Source organism: Chelonoidis abingdonii, chromosome 9 (assembly GCF_003597395.2).
Source record: "Chelonoidis abingdonii isolate Lonesome George chromosome 9, CheloAbing_2.0, whole genome shotgun sequence".
Taxonomy (NCBI): domain Eukaryota; kingdom Metazoa; phylum Chordata; order Testudines; family Testudinidae; genus Chelonoidis; species Chelonoidis abingdonii.
In genome coordinates this window covers 46500226-46524557 of record NC_133777.1, presented here as the reverse complement: position 1 = coordinate 46524557, position 24332 = coordinate 46500226, and the positions used below count along the sequence as shown (strand labels likewise).

Sequence of the window (24332 nt, the reverse complement as noted above, 5' to 3'; positions counted from 1 at the left end):
CAGCTCTAGTTTTGTAGCTGCCTCCTGGTAGTCATTTTTCTGCTTTCTTGTCTTATTTCCTTCAGCTGAAATAAACTAACAGAAAATAACAAAACTGTGACCTCCACCTGAGTGTTCTTAGCCAATGCACTTGAGACTCACTGAAAATCACAAATATCAGTGCTTATGTGTGAACTCCACATGGAGTAATTAGCCACAAATATACCCTGCTCACTGCGCCACTGTGACGTTCCCCTGGTGTTCTCCAGACCAGTGATCTGCTAGGTCACTCCAATCCCCGACTCTGGGAGCCTCACCCTGCTCTGCTGTGAGAACCCCCAATCCCGGGCTGTTCACGCACAGCCTCTGGCATGTAAGCTGCTCCTCAGATTGTGCAACCAAATGAAACTAGCCAATATCACTGATCCCAGACACAACCCTAGGAACCTCTTTCTTGCGGTGTCTAGTTATGCCCACTGGATGCTCAGTGCATCACGAGCCTTCCGAAGACACCCGACATGGCAAATGAATTTGCACTGAATACCACACAGTCATATTTTAAGGCTGAACATGGGGGTGGAGGGTGTTCCCCCAAGGTACAGAGTATCACAGTCACTCACCACAGTCTGAGTCCAGACACTTGACTCAGTTTCTGTGATGAGATCTGTTTCTATGATGAAAACAGACACAGCAAAGGGGAAGCTGCTTTGTTAAAATAAGTGGTTTCCACTTGGGCCCTGGTAGCTATTTGTCTTTATCCAAAAACCAGCATGTATTTGTTACTATGAGAATCTCTGCTCAGGAGTGTCTCAAAATGGCAATGGCAGGAGGTACTATAGGCCCAGATTGAGATGTGCTGGCAGAAATATGTAGGGAGGTCAGATTTGGAATAGCAGGGGCTGCAGTTCAGGACCGAGCTGCACCGGCAGAGCTGTGTCAGGTCCCCATGACTGGGATAGCAAGGGCTGCAGTTCAGGACTGAGCAGAGGTGAAAATAAGCCGGTCTGGTCTGGTATGGCGTACCGGCAAGAGCCAGTACACCGTGCCGGACTGCACCGGCTTCCGTGGTGGGGATTTAAAGGGCCCGGTGCTCTGGCCACTGCGGGGAGCCCCGAGCCCTTTAAATCCCCAATGCAGTTCTGGCAGCTGGGCTGGGACCGGGATTTAAAGGGTTTGTGGCTCCCTGCAGCCATGGGAGCTCTGGGCCTTTCAAATCCCTGCCCCAGCCTGGCTGCCGGAGCTACGGGGGGGATTTAAAGCCCTTTAAGTAGCCCTGGGGCTCCCAGCCACCTCTGCAGCTGAGATCCCCGGAGTGAATTAAAGGCCTTGGGGCTCCCAGCCACACCCCGTGCCCCAGGGCCTTTAAATCTTGAGAGGCCCCGCCTCTTCCAGGTGAGGCCACACACCCCCTCAGAACATCGGCTGTACCAGTAAGTCCTGTAAGTTACTTTCACCTCGGATATTAGGAAACACTTTTTCACTAGGAGGGTGGTGAAGCACTGGAATGGGTTACCTAGGGAGGTGGTAGAGGTTTTTAAGGCCTGCCTTGACATAGCCCTGGCTGGGATGATTTGGTTGGGGATTGGTCCTGCTTTGAGCAGGGGACTGGACTACATGACCTCTTGAGGTCTCTTCCAATGCTAATATTCTATGAACTCCACCACTGCAGCCAGGATATTCAGCCAGTTTGACATCCCACCCATCCACAGTACTCCCTAGCAGCTCTAGCCCTGCGGGTTCTAGCTTTCCTACTCCGATTGGACCTTAGCGTCTTAACCTGAGAAGCTAGCATTGAAGCCTTAAGGATTATATACAGCTTGATTTGATCTCGCTGGCACAGCACAAAATTTCAAGGTTTGGGCTACCTTGGTTCCTTCAAACCCTTCCGGGAACCCAAGATCAGAACCATGGAGTCTTACACAAAGGGAATAACCAACGTTCCTTCCCCTCTCTCCACCAGAATTTCCTTTGGGCTAACTGAGAGTTTACTGATGAACCTCTTTAATCACTATACCAAGAAGCATGTTCTCTTATTCACAAGAGGACAACCAAATACAAGGAACAGAAAGAAATCTATCTCTCTTCCCCTTTGTTTCTCCTCCACCAATCCCTGGTGTCAGAGATTCCAACCCTCACTAGATCTAACACAAAGGAATTTCCGCTCCCTTGTTCCTTAGCCTACCAGAGGAAAAACTCAAAGTCTTAAAGAAACTTTCATATATAAAAAAGAGTTAAAAAGACATAAAAATATTTTTGTTCAAGGTTGGACATAATAAGGTTCAATTGCTTAAAAGAAAAATATAAAACGCCTTATCAAAGAGATCATTAAAATTCAACTAAATCACATTAATACAAAAACAATACAGCCATATTATTTTTCTATTTACTACAACTGGGAATGAGATTGAAGCTCATGAAGATAGAAAAAGATCCCTCGTCATAGCTGAGAGCAGAAAAGACAAGACACAAAAATTCCCCTCCCTCGCTTTTGAAATCGGTTTCTGTTGGTCTTGGTCAGATGTTTGAGTCCTTTTGTTAACCTTTAAGGTTAAAGAAACATTAACTCTAGCTATCTATTTATGAAGGGGGGCAATGCTTGTCATCTGGGACAGTGAGAGACTGAGCAGTTTCTTTCTATGACTGGTGCTGTTTGTGGTGCCTGTTCTTGAAGCTACCTTAAATACCCCTCCTAGCTGTAAGGAAACCTGAAGTTTGTTGTAGCTTGCAACGTCTCCCGCCACCGCCAGGCTTCGGGCAAAGGCTTAGATCCATTCCCCACTGGGAAGCTGTATCACGATAGATAAGGTTGTTAATGTTTCTTTTACCTGTAGAGTTATAAAGGGACAACACGTGACCATGAGCACATCAGGAACCGATTTTTTCAAAGCTCAGGGATGGGATTTTTGGGATGTGTATTGTCTTTGTTCTCGTCTGTGTTGCTCTTCGGCTCTTGAGGGGATCTTTCTATTCCGGCTTTTTATCTTCTTGTTTTCCCAGTGTAAGTCACAGTTATAGACAATATAGTTTTATATGGTTTTTTGTATTTAATGTGTTGTAGTGTGGAATGTTTTAAATTGTATCTTCTTTTGGATAGTGTTTATTCATTTTTTTTTTCTTTTAAAGCCAATTACTGTATATTGTCAACCTTGATACAGAGGGCGCATTTTTATGTACTTTTCAATCTGATTTTTTATATGTTAATGGGCTTTCTCTTTTAAGACGCTGTATGTTGATTTTCCTGGTTAAGGCTATGATTGAACGATAAGGGCAGGGAAAATCTCTTTGTGTTAGAGTTACTAAGCTTGCATTTGTTAATAGCCTTCTGTGAGGAGGAGAGAAGAACTGATCTCTCGGTGTTTGTGTTTCAGGAATTGAACAGGGTAATCTCTAGAATACCAGGTGGAAGTTGGGAGGACGTAAAGTGGGGAGGGAAGTGCGTTATTCCCTTTTGTGTTGAGACTCAGAGGCATCTGAGCTTTGGGTGTCCCCCAGGTAAAGTTTTGGGGAGACCAGAGTGAGCCAGACACTGGAATTTCTGGCTGGTGGCAGTGCTATCAGATCTAAGCTGGTAATTAAGCTTGGAGGTTCATGCAGGCACCCACTTTTTGGACGCTAAAGTTCAGAATTGGGACTTATGCTTTATGACAGAAGCCATGGTTGTGGCTGCTCATTGGCCCCTCTGCCTCTTTTTGGGACTCAGAGGAGCTGCTTCTTGGGGATTGTATTGGGGAGCTTTGATATGATCTCGCTTTCTCTGCAATGGAGTCTGTATGGCACCTGGGAACTGGGCCAAGGATCCCCTGTTCAACGGCTCTGAATCAGTTTATTTTCAGTGCAGTCGTTCTCTAGGAAGCTGGGAGTGTCAGTGAGAGCCCTCCCTTGGGTAGGACGAATCGGGGCAACCGCCGCAGGCCCCACACTTTAGGTGTCCCGTGCTGTGATCAAATTGGGACTGTCCCAATATTTAGCCCTTTGTCCCGTGACCTGACTGATGTATGATTGGGACACCAATTGTCCCAATATTCAGGTGAGGAGACGGGCAGGGAGGAGAGGCGGGAGGGTAAATGGGGTGAGGAGGCGAATGGGGAGGCAAGCAGCAGGAAGGCGGGTGGCCAGCAAGGAGGAGAGTGGCCGGTGGGAGGGGAGATGAGGAGGAGAGTGGTGGCCAGACGGGTGGGCGCGCTGGAGAGATGGTGAGGAGACTAGCAGGGAAGGGAGCAGCGGGTAAGTGGTCGATGGCGAGGAGGAGAGCGGAGGGTGGGCAGGCACACCAGGTGGATGGCAAGGAGACTAACAGGAAGGCTGATTTGTGCTGGGCCCCGCACCCTCCCTAGGGTGTCTCAGATTTCAATGAATCTCTTTTATGAAACTGTTACACTTTGAATATATTAGATTAAACTGAATGTAGTTTCCCACTCAGGGAATCCCCATACTCTGTCTATTTGTTCCTAGCCTATTTTCTCTTGCCTCTGCCCTTCCTGTAAGAGACATGCATGCTGCGCCAATGTACCTTGAAGGGCCCACATGCACTCCTGCATTTCTATTTTGTTTTCACCCTGGAGGATCTTTTCTCTTGTCTCATCCACAATGGACTGAAACTCTATTGGACATCTGTAACAGCATGTGAGCTGGTCTCATGCTCTTTAGAGTTAGGATCTGTCTAGATTAGAATAACAGATTCATAGATGTTCAGGCCAGAAGGGACCAACTTGTCTGTTCTCTTGCATCAGGATTAAGCAAAGAAGTTGAGATGAGGTCATAGTTAGTTCCTCCCCTAACCACAACTTTTTCCCTAGTGTAGAGGCAGGTTAATGCCTTGAATTAGTTGCTCAAGGTTGACCCTAAAGGGATCTGATAATAAATGTCCTTCCCCATATGGGCATCCATATGTGAAGGTGTCTTCCCTGCAATACATACACTCACTAGCCACCCATCATTGCAAAGGATCTGCACTTCAGCTGCAATGGGGGCGTGTTGTTTGACTGCAGCCCATTGGCAGGTAACCTCTGTAATGAACTCCTGACTGCACTGTCCCCTCTGCTGGCTTCGGAATGACCCTGGCCTTATTGTATTCATTTCATTTCATTTTAATTAATGGCATTTAGTCCAATGTATTGGCATTTCTGCCTGGCTAGTGCAGCACAGCTGCAACCTGAGGGGAGGCAGTGATGTTATTGCAGTCAATGAAAAGCCATGATACTGCCATTTCCATTGACATTCTCATCACTAGCTTTCCTCCTACTGTAGTCCCATGCAAGACAGCTCTGAGCACTTCTGCAGAGATACAAACACAGGCTGCCTTTCAGTGTGCACTGTACCTGGCTTGGCATCAGCCAGGATGACATCAGGATCCCAGTAGTCCCCTCCATCATAGCCTACCCAGTAGGCTGTGGATGGAGGCAGCTCACTTTTGTGGCATTATTCCTTCCCCCTGTTTCAAACACTGCAAATGCGCCTGGGATTGAGCACTGGGTATGGGAAGGAGGTGAGCTGGGGACAAGGGTTGGTCTGTGAATCAACCTGCCCACCTCCCCACCCCCACCAATGCAGCTGTCCGAACTGCACTTTAAGAGGGTTCTGGTGGAGCAATTGGCTGCTGGAGTCCTCCAGCCAGGGAGCATTGGGCTGGGAGGCAGCACTGGGGCAGTCAGCAAGTACAGACACTCAGGGTCTCTCTGCAGACACCACTGCCCTCCATTGATCCCTCAGGATTCCATGGGTGGGGTGAAACCTAGCTTGTTACGGGGAGGAAATCAGATTCAAAACTCTGAGGGCATTGTGTCAGACAAACTTCAAGAGAGACCTTGGGGAACAGCCAAATTCCTACATAAGCAACTCCCACATAGGGAATGAGCTGATTCCCTGGGGCTAGACTGAACGGGGCTGAGATGGGACAGATGGGCCAGCAGTGATGGGACAGGGACTGCTGATGTATGTGAGATACTAGTCTGTGCATGTATCCCCTGTGCTATTTCTCTCTTCCTAAGCTCCTTCCTCACACTTAGCCTTATCACACTTTCCTGTGGCATCACACGGCCCCTCTCCCCACCGCCCTGCAGATCTTCCTTCAAAACTTACAAAGGGATCCGTCTCTACTGCTCCCTGACTTTTGGGCTACATTGAGCACTGAGCTAATCTATTAGTGCCATCTACTGTTTATTTCTGACAGCCCAATCCAGGAATCCACCTCCAGTTAATTACATTTGCTAAAATGTTTTCCTTTTTCCTCCCTTCCATGTCTTCTTTAGAGCCCCTCAACTATGACCCTTCATCTTGTTAGAGGGAATAATTCCTGTGCAAAGCCTGGCCACCCCTCCAAGACTATCTGTGCAACACACACAGCCATTGGGCTTAATGCCATCCATATCTGCTTGCAAAGCTGGGAATTAAAACTGGGAGAGCTAGTTTCACCACTTTTTTTGAAAGAAACAATTTCTTCAGGAAATGTTTTCTCATGAGAAATTTCCAATTTGTTTCTAAAAGTTTTATTTTGTTTCACTGGGGAAAATAACCCATTTTCTTTCACATTGTTTGTCCCCCCACTCCGCCTTTTCCAGTGGAAAAAGAGCAAAAAGGTGAGAGAAGACAGAAGGATGATGTTTCCTAGCAAAACAAATTTAAAAATTTGAATTTTTTCATTGATAATTTAAACATTTGAACCAAAATGAAATTTTCCACAATAATGTTTGTTTTGGTTGAAAAGCCTTTTTTCCAAGGAAAAAAAACGTGTCCATTACAATATTTTGACCAGTTTTGCCAGGAGCATTTACAGATCTCACGGGGGGTGGAGTTTGCTGTAAATAGCCAAATCTCCATTAAATCTCAGAGTCAAGATGTGTATAAGACAAACTTCCTGCAAAATAGAAAAACACATCTATACCTTCCTTTCCTCTCTAGTTCCACTGGATCATCTCTCTCTTTCAGAGTCTGCATTGTCTCAGACTACTTTTTCTATGACTTTTCAACTTCTTACTCTATTTTTTCTCCTTCATTCCTCAATTTTTTTTCTGATTTAGTCTTTTCTCCCTGTAGTGGTCCTTCGCTCTCCCACTTGGAGGGAGGCCACTTGTTTTGGTTGCCTTCGGGCTTGTCTGGTGAAGGCACGAAGCTGCAGAACAGGCTAGGGCCCTTGTCTCCACCTGAGGTGAAGTAAGGCCCCCCCAGGTATTCTAGTTCCCAGCCCTACAATAGGTCTGGGCACCAGACAGTTAAAGTCAGGCTTTAGCTTGGGCTTGTGGGAGGCTCAAGCTACCAGCAAGTAAACAGTTTATTAGCCTGGGTGGGGCTCAGACAGCCAGCAAAGCAACAGTCTACAGGTGGGCTGGGGCCTGGGCTTGAGGAGGCTCAGGCTCATAGGCGCCAACTCCCTGAGTGCTCCGGGGCTGGCGCACCCATGGGGAAAAATTAGTGGGTGCTCCACACCCACCGACAGCCAACCTCCGCCCTTCTCACATCCTTCTCCACCCCTTCCTTCTAGCTGCCTAACAGCTGTTTGGCGGCACTTAGGACTTCCCAGGAGGGAGGGGGAGGAGTGGGGATGCGACGCGCTCAAGGGAGAAGGCGGAGAAGAGGCAGGGCAGGGGCAGAGACTTGGGGGAAATGGGGTGGAATGGGAGCAGGGTGAGGGCAGTGCAGGGGCAGAGCGAGCGGGGTCGAGCACCCACCAGGAACAGGGAAGTCGGCGCCTATGCTTAGGGTGCCAGCAAGCAAACAGTCTTAAGGCTGGCTTTTGCCTGGGCAGAGCTCAGGCAGACAGCAAAGCAACAGTCTATAAGGGAGCTGGTAAGGGAGGATCCTTCTTCAGAGCAGGAGCATCCCTGCACAGTGTAGGGACTCGGCCACCCTGAGGTGGGGTGGCAGGTGCAATGCAGGCCTACCGTACTCCACTGCGTCCTAGCCCAGGGCCCTGGTAGCTCTGGGGGCGTTCCATCTCTGCCCCCCAGAGCGTACGCCCAGGTGGCCGCCGCCCCTTCCCATGCCATCACGCCATCTGCCCCAACCACTGCCTCCAGTACCATCCCTGGCGGCACGGCATCTGCTGCTTCCTGGTGCCTACTTCACCTTATGTTGAAACTTACGTGCGGGTATTGGCGCAGGTGGTGGGGCCCACAGCTGTTGTGGCAGCCTTCAAAATATATGGGAAGGTTGTGTTCTTCCTGGCATCAGAGGCCGCTGCTCAGGAGGTGGTGAAGAGGGGCCTAGTGGGGGGGACGTGTTCATCCTCCTAGAACACCTGGAGGACCTGACATATGGGTGGTGCTGACCTCTATCCCATCCTTCCTCCCCAACACTGCCCTGTTGCCTGACCTCTCCACCCTGGGGAAGCCCATCTCCATTCTCAGCCCTCTCCCACTGGGCTGTAAGGACCCCACCCTCCGTCACGTTTTATTCTTCTGCCGGCAGGTGCAACTCTAACTGCTGCCAGCAGCATGTGATGAGGAGGCACTCAAGGGGTCCTTTCTGATGCCCTACCAGGGGCCCACTACCGGGTCCATTATTCAAGGGAGAGGCCCGGTGCTTCCTCTGCCAGGCAACAGGGCACATCCAGAGGAAATGCCCCCTGGCCCAGGCCAGAGAGACCCCCACGACCTGGCCCTACCAATGCCAGTGACCCTGGTGGCCTGACTACAGCTGCTGCCCCTCTTCTGCCTGTCGTTGCCTCCACTTGGGCCCCAGGGGCAGCCCTCCCACCATGCCCAGATAAGGAGGTGGGCCCCATCTCAGTCAGCTTGGTGGGGCCCACAGAGGAGAGGATGGCGAGATTATTGCCAACCATGGGAGAGGGTCCACCCCAGGGGGAGGTTTCCCTTCCCCGCCCCATCTCGCCCTTGCTGCCCCATGACCTGGAGCCATCACCCTCGCCATGTCCCTGCCAACTGGCCCTCCACCTCCACCTTGGAGGGCTGGGTGCTTATCCAGGGGAAGTGGAGCGCCTGAAAGTCGTGGGCTCAATCCCTCTCATCCGATGAGGTAGGAGAGGAGGCTCCCCGAAAGATGCTGCAGGGGGGCTGATGCCGCTAAATCTTCCACTGCACCCCTGGAAAGAGCCCAGCAGGAGGCACCGACCGAACATGCCATGGCAGCGGATGGAGGAGATACCACCTCCCTCGCCAAGTCTCCCCCAGTGAGGTGTCTGCAGGAGTTCCCCATGTCCCTTTGCCATCTATGCCCCCTGCCGCCGCCAATGCTAGGGCTATTGTTGTGCCGCTTACTGGCAGGGAGGATCCTGGGTCCGTGGGGACCGATTTTACCTCCATCTTTGAGGAGATCGAGGCCCTGGGTCTGACCCCGATCACTCAGCGGGCCTCGATCTCTCCTCCCTACCTCAGGGTGCCACCCCAGCTCTGGTCCTTGGGGCGCTACTGGCCCTACCCATCTGCTCATCTGCAGATGCCACTCTATCCAAGGCCACCGAGCCCCTTGGGGCAACAGCTAATGCCAAGTGGCCAGGCCCCAAGCTTCTGGGTGCACCCTCCACCACCCAGAGCAGCTAGCCTCCCCTCCAGAGGGAGACCCTACTGAAGACTCCACCATGCCTGATGCCATGGCTGCGGGTGACGCACTTATTGCAATGCCCATGCCTAGTGCTGGAGAAGGCCCCCCCTTCCGCCCTCATTTCCTTGGCCCCAAACCCCGTTCGAGAGGTGCCCCAAGACCCCTTTGAGAGGACCATGAACCCGCCTCTGTTTCCACTGCCTGCCTCTGATCCTGTTCCTGCCCCTGCTCCTGCACTAGTCCCTGCTCCTGCCCCAGTCTCTGTCCTTGATCCCACTCCTACTCTCAATGCATCAGCTGCCCCTCTCCCCTCCACTTCCCATGCTGCTGCTGCCTCTGAGATTGTCTCATTTCTGCTGCCCATGGACAACCCTCAGGGGGCAATTTTCGTGTCTCCCTGGGGCTGAATTATTCCCTCCGCTGCCCCCTCCCATGCCAGGGATGGGGACAGGCCATACTGCACCACCGTTCAGATGCTGCGCTGGGGGTCAGCCCCTTGATTGCCTGTCTCCATGGGCTGTGAGCTCCTTCCAGGGGCCCAGCAAGAGGACAGTAGCGGGTCTGTTACTCCGTCACCCTCTGCATTGAGGGATGAACTGCGCCTAGCACACACCTGTGGCTCAAAGGGCAAGGTGCAGCTCGCTCTCCAGCACTGGGGGGGACTTCCATCATGTCCAACTTCCAACTGGCAGAGGGCACTGGGAGACCCAGAGGTGCAGGGACCCCCTGGGTTCACCAAAAAAATGTCATTTAAGTTCTCTAATGAAACCCCGGATCACACTGGTCATCATAACCATTGTGAGATGCAGGTATGGGAAATATGCAAGAAGCACTGAAAATTAGGCCATGTAGATAAAGCATGCCTCTCAAAGGTAGTGGGTCTTGAGACAAAGTCCTGCAGACAGGAGGGGTGGGGGATGCTTATCTCCATGATGGACCATTGTGTATTGAATGCCATGCAACATCTAAGTCAAATGCAAATGAGGAGCTGGCAGAGACTTCAGAAAGAAACTAACAGGAAGAAGTTAGCATTGGAGGGGGAATCCCAGCTGTAGGTAAACATCAAAGGGACATTCTAGTATGTTTGATGAGCAAAAAGACCTCAACATCAGGTGCCTAAGAAGTAAACTGGTAGCGAATTGGTGTCATGAAAAAGGGGTCTCAGCCAGGCTTGGCTGAAAATGCTGGAGGGAACTTGGGTGAGAGACACTTTTCTAGACTGGAGGATAACTTGTTAGTGAAGAATAGCCTCTGGAATGTGGGTTATGATTTTGTTTCATAGCTAGCCATTTGTTTCCAGCTCTCACACAGGTTTCTATTTAACTCTCTGTTCTGTCTTAAATAAATCTCCTTTTGCTTTAGAATTGAGCTGAAGAGTTGTGTGTGATACAAGAGCAGTGAGCTACAGCCAAACTGATAAACAGGGATGTGCTCTTCCTCTGGAAACAGGAGATCTGTGATTTCTGTGGGTGTCCAGTGATCGGGGCTAGATCCCACAGGGGGCCACTTTGAAGGGACTTGAAGCCTGTGATGCATTGATTGTCAACCTGCAACACAAAAGACAGGGCTGGGATAGCCCAGAGAAGAGTGCTCGAGGGGCAGATGGGCTGGTTGCATTGCGGAGTTAACACTCAGCTGGCACAGGCAAGGCTCCCTCATACCTGAGGCAGCCTAAGGGGAGGATCCACAAGGTCCAGGATCTCAAGTAATTATGGGGGACAACTAAAGATATAACAGGGATGGGTGTGAGGTCACTGGACTAAATGAAGGGAACCTGATGGGGACACCCAGCAGAGAACCCCGGACAGCCACACACTGCTCCTCGAAGGTGTCAAGGAGCCAGAAGATGCCGCTCAGAGGAACTCTGCCTGGGTACATGAGCAGACAGAGGATCTGAAATAGGTCCCACAGTCACAGGAAACCCCATCAGCCAACCTCCTCTCTCTGGTCTTGTAGATGGCCATTTTGGCCAGTGCTAGGAGGAGGCTGACAAGGAGGTCCTGAGACTTTGTGGGGCCGCGGATAGGGAGTACGTAGATAAAGAGGTGATGGAAAAAGTGCGGCCAAAAATGCAATAGTATATCTAAGAGGAGCCAGAATAGGGGCTGCAACCTGGAGCACTCCAGATACGTGTGTTAGAGCCTCCCTCATGCCCCAAAAGGGGCAGGTGTCCAGGACAGGGGCAAACCATGGCATGAACATGCCCATGCTCATGACTCCATGAAGGAGCTGCTAACTGACATCCCTGGTGGGACTTGGGACCAGGGTGGAGTAGAGGCTGGCCCACTGGGGTTCCTCACCCTTCCAAAGTGGTAGAAGGTCCTGCCACTTCATGTCATAGCTGGACATCCTCATGTCAAGGGTCAGGATGTGAAGAGTGTGGAGCACGAGCGTGTGCAGATGTTTCCTCAGTGCGATCCGGAAGTTGTGCAGCCAGCTCTCAGTGAAGGGGTGGAATGGCTGGGTAGGTCCATGGGGCAGGGGCCCAGTGAAAAGGTCTGGAGGACCTGGGATGTAGGGTGAGTGGGGAGGTCCAGATAAGCCCAAGCAGTGGGCGGTACAGCAGTCCTCACCTCCTGAAGTATGAGGGCTGGAGAGCCCCATGCACTGGGCAAGCATGAGGGGATCCAGCCAGTTTCCCCGGTCATAGTCCAGGAGGTCTCTGAGTCTGGTGACTTCTGCCAGGACCAGCCTCTGTCGCACTGAGGGGGACTCTGCCACCTGCACATGGAGCTGGGGGTTGTGTAGCAGGGGCATTGTGAGGAGATCCGCCCGCTCGGTGCAGTCACGGACCTGGTTGCCAAGACCAGTTTCTGGGTCCGGAGGAGGTCCTAGTAGAAGACCGGCAGCCCAGAGAGGTCTCACGGAAGACCTCTTAGCTGGAGATAAAGGAGCTGCCGGTCATCTTGGAGCCCTCAGAAGCAGCGCAGGAAAGCGTGCGCCAGTATGCTCCACCCCAGACTACCTACACCATAAAGGAGCCTCTGCAGGGCCTATAGGCGGAAGACATGGACCTGAGGACTTCAGGCCCTGTCCTCCCTCCTCCTGGGGCAGGTGGAGAACCCATGCAAAGACCCAGTGCAGTCCTGGCCAAAAGAACTCCAGAACCAAGTTCTGGAGGTTGACCAGGAAACTCGGGGCCAGGACCAGGGTGTTGAGGCAGTGCCAGAGCATGGACAGTACTAGTTGGTTCAATACCAGTGCCCTCCCTCAGAGTAGTCCCGTGCACCTCCGCAGCCGCTCCTATACCCTGCCTTCTAAACCCTGCCAGTTCTCCAGCAGAGATGGATGTGTGGCAGAAAGATAAATGCTGAGATAGTGCAGCGGACCCGTGCCTTACCGGATGGCCTGAAGCACAGGTGGGACAGATTTCACCTGCCACCCATCCCCAACCACTAGACCAGAGCTCTTGACTCAGTTAACCCGGGCAGAGGAGGCTGCCGAGTAGACGGCCTGGCAAGCCTCCACCCGCACCAGGTCACCCGGGTCCTGGACTGCGAGAAGCACGTTGTCGGCATATGCGAACAGGACCAGCCACAACTCTGGCTCTCACAGCACCAACCCCGTCAACTTCCAGCAGAGCAGACAAAAGAAGAGCTGAGCATACAGCTGACCCAACAGTGGACACCCCGCCGCACCCCTCGCCCAGGGCTGACTGGCTTAGTCAGGGTCTAGTTGAGCTTGACCAGACACTCCACAGAAGCATACAGCACCTGAAGAAACTCCATAAACTGGGGCCTGAAACCGAAGGCTCACAGAGTGCCCGGGAGATACCTGTGGTCCATCTGGTTGAACACCTTCTCCTGGTCTAGAGATAGGAGGGCGAAAGACAGACCATCCCTACACCCCAGCTCCAAGAGGTCCCAGACCAAGTGCAGGTTATCAAGGATGGTCCAGCCCAGGACAGTGTATGTCTGGTCAGGGTGGACCACATCCACCAGCACGGACCCCAGCCGCAGCAAGATGGCCTTTGCTATGACTTTGTAGTGCGTGCTGAGGAGCGAGACAGGACGCCAATTCTTAAGGTTGCGGGGATCTCTCTTCTTGGGAAACAAGGTGAGCACAGGTCGCCCAGGCCTCCTCTGGCTTTGAAAAACAAACTATTCTGGGGGAGGGGAGAAATGGAGGCAGATGTGCGGAACACGTTGGGGAAAACAACTCAACCCTGCAAACTCCATCCCAAGCCTGGAACAAGAACACCAGTTTTGGAACTCATCTGGCTAGTTATGTGGATATTAGAAAGAACAAAATTTCCCCTTGAACAGATTTCAGTTTCACACTTATTCACAGTGGAACAGTCGGTGGGCTAGACTGAGAGAGCAAGTGACCAGGAATGCTGCTGTAGCCCAGTGGGAGTTGGAAGCACTGGCGTCTGGTCCCTCTTCCATTATTTATCCACAACAGAACAGCTTGAATGGGAGAGCAGGAGGAAGCCCAATATCAGAATTCCCCTTAGCTCAGTGGTTCAAGTGTTCTTCTAAGAGATGGAAGACCCCTGTTCATATCCTTTCTCTCCCCTGCAGTAGAGAGGGGGAATCAAACCTGGGTCTCCCACATTCCAGGTAAATGGTCTAACCACTGGGTTAAAAGCTCTGAGGTGGACACCATGTCCTGCTCTAGTGGAATTGTGAGTGGGGCCCAAGCCAGTAAGCAGCACACCCAGTGGATTGGGGCCAACATGTGACTTAGGCAGCCAAATGACTAACTTCCCCTGCCTCATGGATCACTCTGGGCTTAGGTGGGAGATAGGTTTCTGGTCTCCTACAGGGAGGCAGCTGTGTATGTGCCCAGAGGCTGAAACATGGGGAAAAAAGGGAACTTTATACTGTAAAAACTTAGCTGCTGCTGAGTGAATTTAGGCACCTATGGAGTTTGTGGATCACAGTGGAGCCAAACCCAGGATTTACAGGCCCAAATCATAGAATATTAAGGTTGGAAGGGACCTCAGAAGGTCATCTAGTTCAACCCCCTATTCAAAGGGGAACCAATCCCCAGACAGATTTTTTACCCCAGTTCCCTAAATGGCCCCTTTAAGGGCTGAGCTCACAACCCTGGGTTTAGGAGGCCAGTGCTCAAACCACTGAACTATCCCTGCCCTGCAAAATCTGGGATTGAGGGGCCTGGGTCCCTTTGTGGTGGAGCCCACCCTTAGCCTTCCATTGAATGAAACAAGGCAGGAATTTCCCAAACTGCAGCTGATGAACTGACCAACAGATGGGGCAGATTCCCATTAGCCCTCCCATTTCCTTGCTCCAGTGTGTGAGCAGCGGGTGTGATTGGACCCCAGCTGCCTCCAGATTAGGGAAAGGTGTTAATTACCTGGGGCAGCTGTGGGCTGCCTGTAACTGAAGGGTATAAAGGCCCCCAGGGCAGTAGGTTCCAACCATGTTGGGTCTGCTGCAAGTAGGCAGCCTGCGCTTTGCTCTTTTTGTGCTAGGTGGTCAATGGGGTGATCAATTACAATCCCTGGGATTTCTCTAGGAGGGACTGAGCCATTAGGAGACCCACCCCTAGGGCCAGGGCCGGCTTTAGGAAGTGTGGGGCCCAATTCGAACAGTTTCGATGGGGCCCTGGCAGGGATGACTAAAACAAAAAAACACTTTAAAAAACCCTTTCATTTCTTCCATGTATTATTTACTTTCCATGACTATATAAATAATAACAAAATTATATATTACATACATTGCATCATATATTAATTAGCTGATTTGTACTTTCATATTAGGAAAATAATTTGTTTTGATAGTTGTACAACTGATTTTCTTCACTAATGTTTTCCATGAATGTGGCAGCACCTTGCAGGTAAGGATTCATGCAAGCCATGCACCCATACTGATCCTAGCATCACTGCTGCTGTCCTGTCTGATGGGGTTAAAAATGCAGGGGGGATGAAACAGTGACGTGATTTTTTTTTTTTATCTTGTCAATGACAAGCTCCCTGTTTTCCTGGGTGCTTCTTCTAGCCTAAAATTTCATGCACCAGTCAAAGAATTCTGCCCTGCTCAGCTCCTGGAGCAGGCTCACAAGTGGAGCCTGAAGTGGGTGGTCTGGTGGCTCAGACAGACTTTACTTCTGGCCACCTCTGTTCAAAGTTTGTCTGAGACTCTGCAGACCAGACCACTCAACTGAATACATCAGTGGTGTTCAGCTGAGCTCTACATAGGCTGTAGGGGAGGGAGAGAAAGAGAGGGTGACTTCCTGAAACAGTGCTCAAAACTTACCTGAATGCAGTTAACAGATTATACTGGGGGGTGAGGGGGATTATTGTCTGACTCTTTCACAACGTGCATAGAGGAAACTTGTGAGTAGTTGTACAAAATGGCACTATAATGGCTCTAGTATTCTGATGGCTGCTCTAGCAGACTGAGCTCTGATGTTCCCACTTGACTGGGCACTTGTTGAAAACTTAGGTCTTGTTCTGTCTGCTGAGGCTTGTTCTCAAGCTCCTCTCAATGGCTTTTCAAACATCCATGTACGCTAGTGTTAACCCTTCCATGTCTGATTCTTCCCAGATGACCCCAGACTCCCTGGTTTACAGTACAAGGCTGAACTATAACCCCACCCTGACAGCAACCCAGTGATCCTGAGAACCGATCACAGCTGTGATTCCTATTGAGTGTCACTATCCCCAGGTCAGTGTCTGAGGTGCTCAGGTCCCCTCCCTCACATTCAGTCATTGTTGTGGGATCTGGCTCAGTGACTGAGGTTTGCTCCTCTCACAGGAAGGACAATGTGAGCAGTAAAGCCATCAAGCCAACCTGGGTCCCTTCAGCTCCACCCTGTCTGCAGAAGAGAGGCTGGGTTTCTCTCTGTGCCTGATGAATGGTAGGTGGGAGGAGACTTCAGGGGAGCTGAGCCTAGCCCTGCCTGCGTGTCCTACTCACTGTGAGCTTGCCTTGCAGTATATGACTGGAGTGCTGAGAGACCTTCCAATGGTCCAGCTGGGGGAGGTCATGCATATCCAAGCTGATGTCAGTACTGGGAACCACGTGGCTCTGAGGTTCTTTGCGACAGCTGTGTGGCCACCCTGACCCCAGACAGGGACTCCTCTCCCTGCTATGCGTCATTGACTTCAGTGGTAAGAACTGGGAGCTGAGAGCCGTGCGATCTACAGTATTACCCGGTGGGGAATCAATTTGGAAACGGGTACCTCCCAGATTTGTTTAACAGTCGGCTACATTTTCTCACAAAGCTGAGATGGGATCTGCAGCCACCGATTTCCACACCTTCGTGCCTGAGCTGAGGACAATTGCTGGCTGACACCTAAACTCGGGGGCACCGAAGAGGGGGGCACTGTATCTGCAGGTTAATGACAGTATTACTTTTTTTTTCCCAAGTCCAAGAACAGATCCATCCGATTCTGGTCAGTCAATTTTGTAGTAAAGGTTGAAACTGCAAACGTTCCTAACTGCATGCCAACCCCCGCATCCTGTTCGGGACGCCAGTGAATTGCCACGTATTCGCAGGGCGAAGGAATCAGGGCCCTGTTATTTACCAGCTTGCCCCTGCAACAGACTATATAGTAAGACGATGCAAGAGAGTATGATCAACGAGCAGACTCAGACACCACACACAACACACCCAAACTAAATCAATCAAGTTAAAGATTTTATTTGGATACAAGGGGTAGAGAGCGAGGCTTTAATGATTACTAATGAGATTAACAAAACCTAAAACACACAATGCCTAAAAATATCTACTAAATATTTTACAACAAAATGCAAGCATTTATAATAACTGTATTACAAATACAAGACAACACATCAACGACCGCAAAGTAGAAGCTCTATTTGAAACATGTGACTGAGAGACTTCGAGTGAATCGGCTCGTTCGACACGGCATTAAACCCCCCCCCCCCCCCCCCCCCCCCCCCCCTCGGAACGTTTTCTTCCTCTCTCTCCTGCACCATGGCAGATCAACCTCTAAGTACTACATAGCATCACAGAATTTCATCAGGACGGGCCAAAACCTGTGCTGTTTTCGCCTTGATTGCACCAGCAATGTTACACCAATAGGAGCAGTGCCAAAAGGTCTGCTTTGCCCCCAAAGTAAGTATGCATATTGTTGCTAGAATTGCGTTCACAACACTGAATGACAAAAGAAGAGGCTAGGGCAATACCGGTCTGGGCAAGTACTACAGGATGCAGACAGGAACTTATTTCAACACTGGTCACCCCTGTTCAAAGTTTGTCTGAAGACTCTGCAGACCAGACCACTCGACTGAATACATTGATTGGTGTTCGGCTGAGCTCTACATAGGCTGTAGGGAAGGCAGGGCTGGCGCTACCATTTAGGCAATGGAGGTGGATAAATTCCTAGTCCTGATTCTAACTACCTATATCTCTCTCACGGGCGGGAGAGAAGGCTTGGCTGAGGCTGACCGTGGTGGCTGCATAGGTTTTTAGCTACTTTTAGGGGGCCTCCTCCATATCCAACTGCCACAGTTTCATTGTGAGAGCTGTACCTTCTGTATAATGTAAAATAAAACCCCTTGCAAGCTCAGATCGGTCTGTACTGACTCTGTAACAGGGGCAGCCCTTCAGCTCAATGGGCACATGAAGGGAAGGATAGGGAGGAACAGGAGTCTCCAAGGTGATGCTAGCTACCTCCGTGTGGGGAGGGGAACTATCACCTCATTTAAACAGAATTGTCCATTGACAAAACAAATATTAAATAAGTGCCCCCCCAATGCACCCCTAGCAGTAGTTAACTGGTTTGCACCACTTTGTGCAAACCGGTTGTTTAAATTTTTGAAGGAATTTTAGAACCAGTTGTTAACCCACTTCCCTGCAAGGAATCACTGCAGCTTTGATGGGTTCTGGCCAGGAAGTGATGTAATTCCTCCTCTGGCCACTGGGGGTGCTGCGCTGCAGGAGCCATGTGGGCCACCACGTAGCCCTCCGCATCGGCCCTGTTGCTGCTGCTCCTCCTCCCACAGGCTTCTGCTGTTGCTTAGTGGGTGTCCTGCTGCTCCAAGCTCCTCTCCCTCTGAGTACCTGCCACCTTGCCCGCAGTCAGCCCACCCTGCACCTCCTGCCCCATGTCCACTGGTGCCCTGCTGTTCCCAGAGCAGTAACCCTGCATACCTGCTTCAATGAGGGAAGCAGCTGGGACCTACACATGTGCACACTCTAGGGTGACCAGACAGCAAGTGTGGAAAAATTGGGATGTGGGGAGGGGCAATAGGAGCCTATATAAGAGACCCAAAAATTAGGACTGTCCCTATAAAATCAGGACACCTGGTCACCCCAGCACAGCCCCAGGGAGTGGTGGGGACCCACACATGTGAAATACCACTCATTTCTAGTTCAGGTCCTTTTTTTAAACTTTAGGTGGGGTTAAGGTACAGCTGTATTTTCCCAGATGTGTCAGGCTTCCCAGTTCTTAAATCATTGTCCAGGAGGAAAATACAGATGTATATTTTTATTTAAGTATGACTCCTAATGACTCAATGCATTGCCACTTTTTATGGTGACTATAAATGGGGTGTTCTCCCTCTCCCAGCCAGGGCCGGCTTTAGGCCGATTTGGCCGATTCCGGGGAATCGGGCCCCGTGCCTAAGAGGGCCCCGCGCCTTAGGCACCTTTTTAATTTTTTTATTAACTACCCCGGTCCCAGCTCGCTGTCATGTCCGCTCCTTAAGTGAAGCGCGGCGGAGCTTGCGCGTGGGCCCTGCTCTCCGCTAAACTCCAGTCCGGCGCGTGGGATTGCCGCTCTTCGCGCGGAAACGGAGTCGCAGGGCTTTGCCCTCTCTGCCGGGAGTGCGGAAGCACGGTGGCTCGGCTGGACGCCGCAAGCCCGCAACCCCGCTGGGCTTTGGCCTTTAATAGCCCCCGAGCCCTGGCGTGAGGGCTCCAGGGCTATTTAAGCTGTGGTTAGCTTCCAGCTGCCCTGCACCCGGTCCTTGCAATAGCGCCGGAGCCGCTTCCCCATGCATCCAGCACCCGCTATTTAAAAGGTCCCTGGGTAGAAGGGGATGGGGGCTACTAAAGGCTGGGGTTCCATCATGACTTGGCTGCACCCTACCTGCCACATAGTCCGCCCCTGCCACAGCCAGCCCCTACAACCTTCTGTTCCAGCCACCCCGCCACACACCCTGCAGCCTGCCAAGACCGCCAGCCAGCCCCACACAGCACTGCTAGCCCCCACTCTGACACTCTGCCAGCCCGCACCCCTGCGCTGTCTCCAGTCAACCTGCTGCACGCCCACTGCCTGAAAGCCACCAGCCCCCTCCTGTCTCCACCTGCACCCCTGTGCCCCTCTGGCCTGCCTGAGCCAGCCGCCCCACACCCTTGTCTCCAACCAGCCCACATCCTTGCCTGCCTGCAGCCAGACCTAGCTCCATCAGCCACTGCCCTGCTTCAGCCACGCCCATGTCCACTGCTGCCCTGCAGTTTCCAGGGCATTAACCCTGCACACCTGCTTCAACGTGGGACAGGAGCAGCTGGACCAACACCTGCACATCCCAGATGGCGGGACCACACATGTGAAACGGCAGTCATTAATACCAATCAACAGCTATATGATGCAGCTTAATATATTTGATTATTCATATAGTTATGAAAGTAATAAACATGAAGAAATGAGGGCTTTTTTTTTTCCTTTTTTAAGTCATCCCTGCAGGGCCAACCGAATCATGTTCGATTGCCCCCGCACTTCCTAAAGCCACCTGCTCCCAGCCATCATTCCTCCATGAAATGGCTTCCAACTCTGCTTTGGCAGGGTAGCTCTATAAGTCTCTTAAACCATATCTAGGACCACAAGTGTCTCACAGCTTAGCTCAGTGATTGCTTTAGTTAACTGCCATGGCCAAAGTCATGCCAGTCCCCTGCGGCTATGGTTGACCTGGCCTGTGAACGCACAGGGAGTCTCAATGAAGAAAGACAGAGCTGGTGTTCAGAGCCCAACCAGGCTGAACCCTCTTTCAGGTTTTAGAGACAAACCTCAGGAAGGGCAACCAGCCATATACCCTGCCCTCCATCCCTGTGGCCGAGATCCAGCTCTCTCCTACCCATACAGTTCCCCTCCATCATTCTTATACCTAATCTACTTGTAGTCCTCCACCTGTTTCTTCCCACCTGGAAGCTCCCAGCTGCTGACTGCCCTCCCTGCAGGATGATTCAGTTCCAAGAAACACAATGAAATTTATCTCTGACGCTGTGTGAAGCAGAGAAGCCTCCCTGGCTCTGTTTCACATGGGAACAGAGGGTCCTGGAGTAAGTGAAACCCGAGGCCAGCACACAAACCTTTAAGTTATTTTTCCTGCATCCACAGGAAATCTGGCCAAGATGGCATAGATCCCTTTCCGCTGGGCCCTATTCATACTCCTCAGCACGAACCGTATTCGTCCTGTAATCCGTCCAGTCATTGCCAGCATTGATGTCATCAGGTACATATTACTAGCAAATTTATCTTTGTTCCTAGCGCTTTTTAGGAATCATCTAGAGGATTTTAGCTCACTGTACAGACCGCACTTGTTTGGCCTAATCTTTTGGAGTTCAACTGAAACTTTTTTTCCCCACAAGGGGCCCTGGATCTATTTCTCCCCTGCAGAAGTAGCCTGTGAACTGCTCTCATACCCTCATCTGCTAATAGTCACACCCCGTCAGACTACGCCCGTCTCGAGTGCGTGTAAACATCAATATTGCTCGGGGATCGATATACATATCTGATCTGGACGGGATATAGCGATCCAGAGCGCACTTAGATCGATTCCGGAACTCCACCAAAACAAACGGAGTTCCGGAATCGACATGGCGAGCCGCACACATCGATCCCGCACGGTGAAGACGGGTAAGTAAATCGATTTTAGATATTCGATTTCAGCTACGCTATTCTCATAGCTGAAATTGCGTATCTAAAATCGATTTTCGCGCGTAGTGTAGACCTGGCCTCAGGCTCATCTGACTTCCCTCCCTGATAGTTCTTAGAACAGCTGCACTATTTGTTTTAAAGAAAAACTTACTTGCAGCCTTCACTAAACTGACAAAACAGTAGTTCCAGTGTGTGAAACTATTAACACTTCTCTCCCCTCCCCTCCCCCCAACCTGGTCATCAGCAGCATTTGAATACTGGACTCTCGGAATTCCCCTACAGCCAATACCCCTGGAGCTAACACATGCTGCACAGCTGCTTGTAAATCACCAGTGAGACTCTGCCTATTATCCCTGGAGTTGGGACAAAAGAGAGGGGGCCAGTGCTAGAGTACATCTATTTAACATTGATTCAGAAAGGCTGGGTGGATGAGATTTGGGTCTGTTTTATATTAGAGGACTGGGTTCTAGTCTCACGACTGTGCTTATATAGCCTAGGAGCTACAATTGACCTGAATTTTATTGGTTGTTAGTTGTGGCTCACTACTGATTGCATCCGATCAGAAGATTTATAGGTTCTTGTCCAATTCGGACTCCAGGGTCTAATAATTCAGTGAGTTCTATAAGAGGAGAGGCTCTCAGGATGCTTGGAAAAAGCACTTACACTGAGGCCAATACCAAATTGATAAAACTGAGATTAACAGAAGAAAAATAAATGCTGTGAAACTTATGACTGTAAAAATTCCAAAACTGCTGCACCTAACATTTAATCTAACATACTCTCACCCTTTTTTGGTAATAGGAGGCGAAGGACCACCCTCACTCTTGGCCTGCCCAATAACACAATGGTTCCGGCTTCTGTAATGGTTAGGAGTGTTGAGTAGTTACACTGTACTGCATAAGCTGAGCTGATAATGGGATGGAAGATAGAATGATAGGTAGATAAAAAAAGATCCTATAGGAGAACAAGGAAAAGAAAAAGCTCTCTCAGATATCCTTACATGGTATTTTATAGGATCCTGATGCTATGTCATTCAGGCCCAACCTACTATACCCAAATCTTATTTCTGTACCCTAAGAAATGTATGGGCACCCTTATCCTATAGGTTAGTGGATTATGACACTTTATACATATTAATAAGGATTGTTTCACTCCAAAAACTGCTAACCTAGACTGTCTGGGTGACTTCCAGGTTTGTGGTGTACCCAGCAGTCACCAACTACTTGCAGACACTGGATAAACCTGTTCAGTGTTGGATCTAGTTCCTCCTTTCAGTTCCCCAAAGTTCAGGGACCATTTCTATCAGTGACAAACGTTGCCAGCCTTTATGCCAATTTATTTGTAACTGATCATACATTTAGCTGATCTTACAGGCCAGTAGGTTTCTTGCATTTCAGCAAAACTTATTCTATGTATAATTATTAGGAAACACATATCATGTGCCCCAACACAGCCTCATTTCATATGAATTAATACTGATAAAATATAAGAATCATATATGAAATGGATTAATTCAGCAAGAGAAACATATTATTGGATATGGCTGGCTGGATTAGTAGGATATAATATCTAGCGAAGTAATCCAATGGGCTACGTTATTTTACCATTACAGTGGGAGGGAATGATAGTTGCTTTCTTCTACAGGAGGGGTATGATCAATAATGAAGGTTGTGAAGTACACTTTCCATTCATAGCTGTCAGGGGAAGATGAGAACTGAATGCATGGGGTCCTGTCTCTCAGCCAAGCACACCTATTCCTAGAGGAAGGGGTATTTTGTATGGCTGTCTTTCTTCCTCTCTCTGCATATGGAGTTCCATGAAAGGGCTCATAGCATTCCTATGGACTGCTTCACTGATCCAGAATTGAAGTTGAACAACTTTCTGTGGCTGAGTTTCTGGAGCTTGCTTTTGGTGCAGGACATTAGATCTCCACAGGCATATCCCAGTGATCTCGGTTTTATTTTGATCCATGCTATACTTCATCCCTATCTCTCTGTAAAAATAGCATTATACTATTTAAGAAACCGTTGTGGTGAAGTGGAGTACCTAGGGCCTCAAACAAGTTCAAGTTTGCATCACAGTCTGCACCCCAACCCTGGAGCTAGAATACCTGTGTAGGTGGATTTCAGAGATAGAGACCATATTGCAACTTCAACTCTGGTGCAGCTGTCACTGCCCCATAATTGAAAGTCCCTCTGGAACTCATCTCTTATAAAGAGTGTACAACCAATATGTTACAGCCATATCAGAGTTTCAGTCTTTAATTAAATTAAACATGACCGGAATCTCCCAAAATACAACTGATGAATTGACCACCAGCTGGGGCTGATTCCCATTGGTCCTCCCATTTCCCTGCTCCAGGGATGGGGCAGTGGATGTGATTGGGCCCTGGCTGCCTGTAGTGCAGGGGAGGGTGTTCATTACCTGAGGCAGCAGGGAGCTGGCTTTAGGTCGAGATATAAAGGACCTGGAGCAGCAGTTTCCCTCTAGACTGGGTTTGCTGCAGGCAGGCAGGATGGGGCACAGAGGCAGCCTGGACTTTGCTCTCCTGTGCTGGGTGATAGTGGGGTGACCTGTTACAATCCCTGGGATTTCTCTAGGAGTGACTCAGCCATCTGGAGACCTGCCCCCTTGTCGATGAGCCCATGCACTCTCTCTTGCCCAATCAGGAAGCAGTGCAGTGTGAGGGGTTCAGCTGGTGATCACTGAGCACAGGGACCTGTTTGGGACTGGGAGACTGATCAAAGCTTCTGACCTGAGCCTTGGCTCAGCTGCCTGCCGGTACACGTCCCTTAATGCTACTAAGAACACACTGACCATTCAGTCCCCAAATGGGTTTTGCTTTGTGCCTCCATGTACTCTGTGAAAGAGCTGTGAGTATCTCTTCTACTAGCACAGACTCAAAGCTAAGGGGATAGAGGAATTCTTGGTGTGGTAATAAGGCTTCACCTCTGGAGACTGTTGAAATAAGTTCCTGTCTGCATCCTGTAGTACTTGCCCAGACTGGTATTGCCCTGGCCTCTTCTTTTGTCATTCAGTGTTG

General features: G+C 50.3%; 1 protein-coding gene and 1 pseudogene across 1 annotated transcript in view; both read left to right on the top strand.

The window, feature by feature from the left end:
- Positions 1-24332, top strand: part of LOC116822600 (COMM domain-containing protein 4) — a 65989-nt gene that overhangs the window by 6692 nt on the left and 34965 nt on the right. The window lies entirely within an intron of this gene.
- The window catches only part of LOC142047280 (zona pellucida sperm-binding protein 3-like), a 46704-nt pseudogene that overhangs the window by 1841 nt on the left and 20531 nt on the right, over positions 1-24332 (top strand).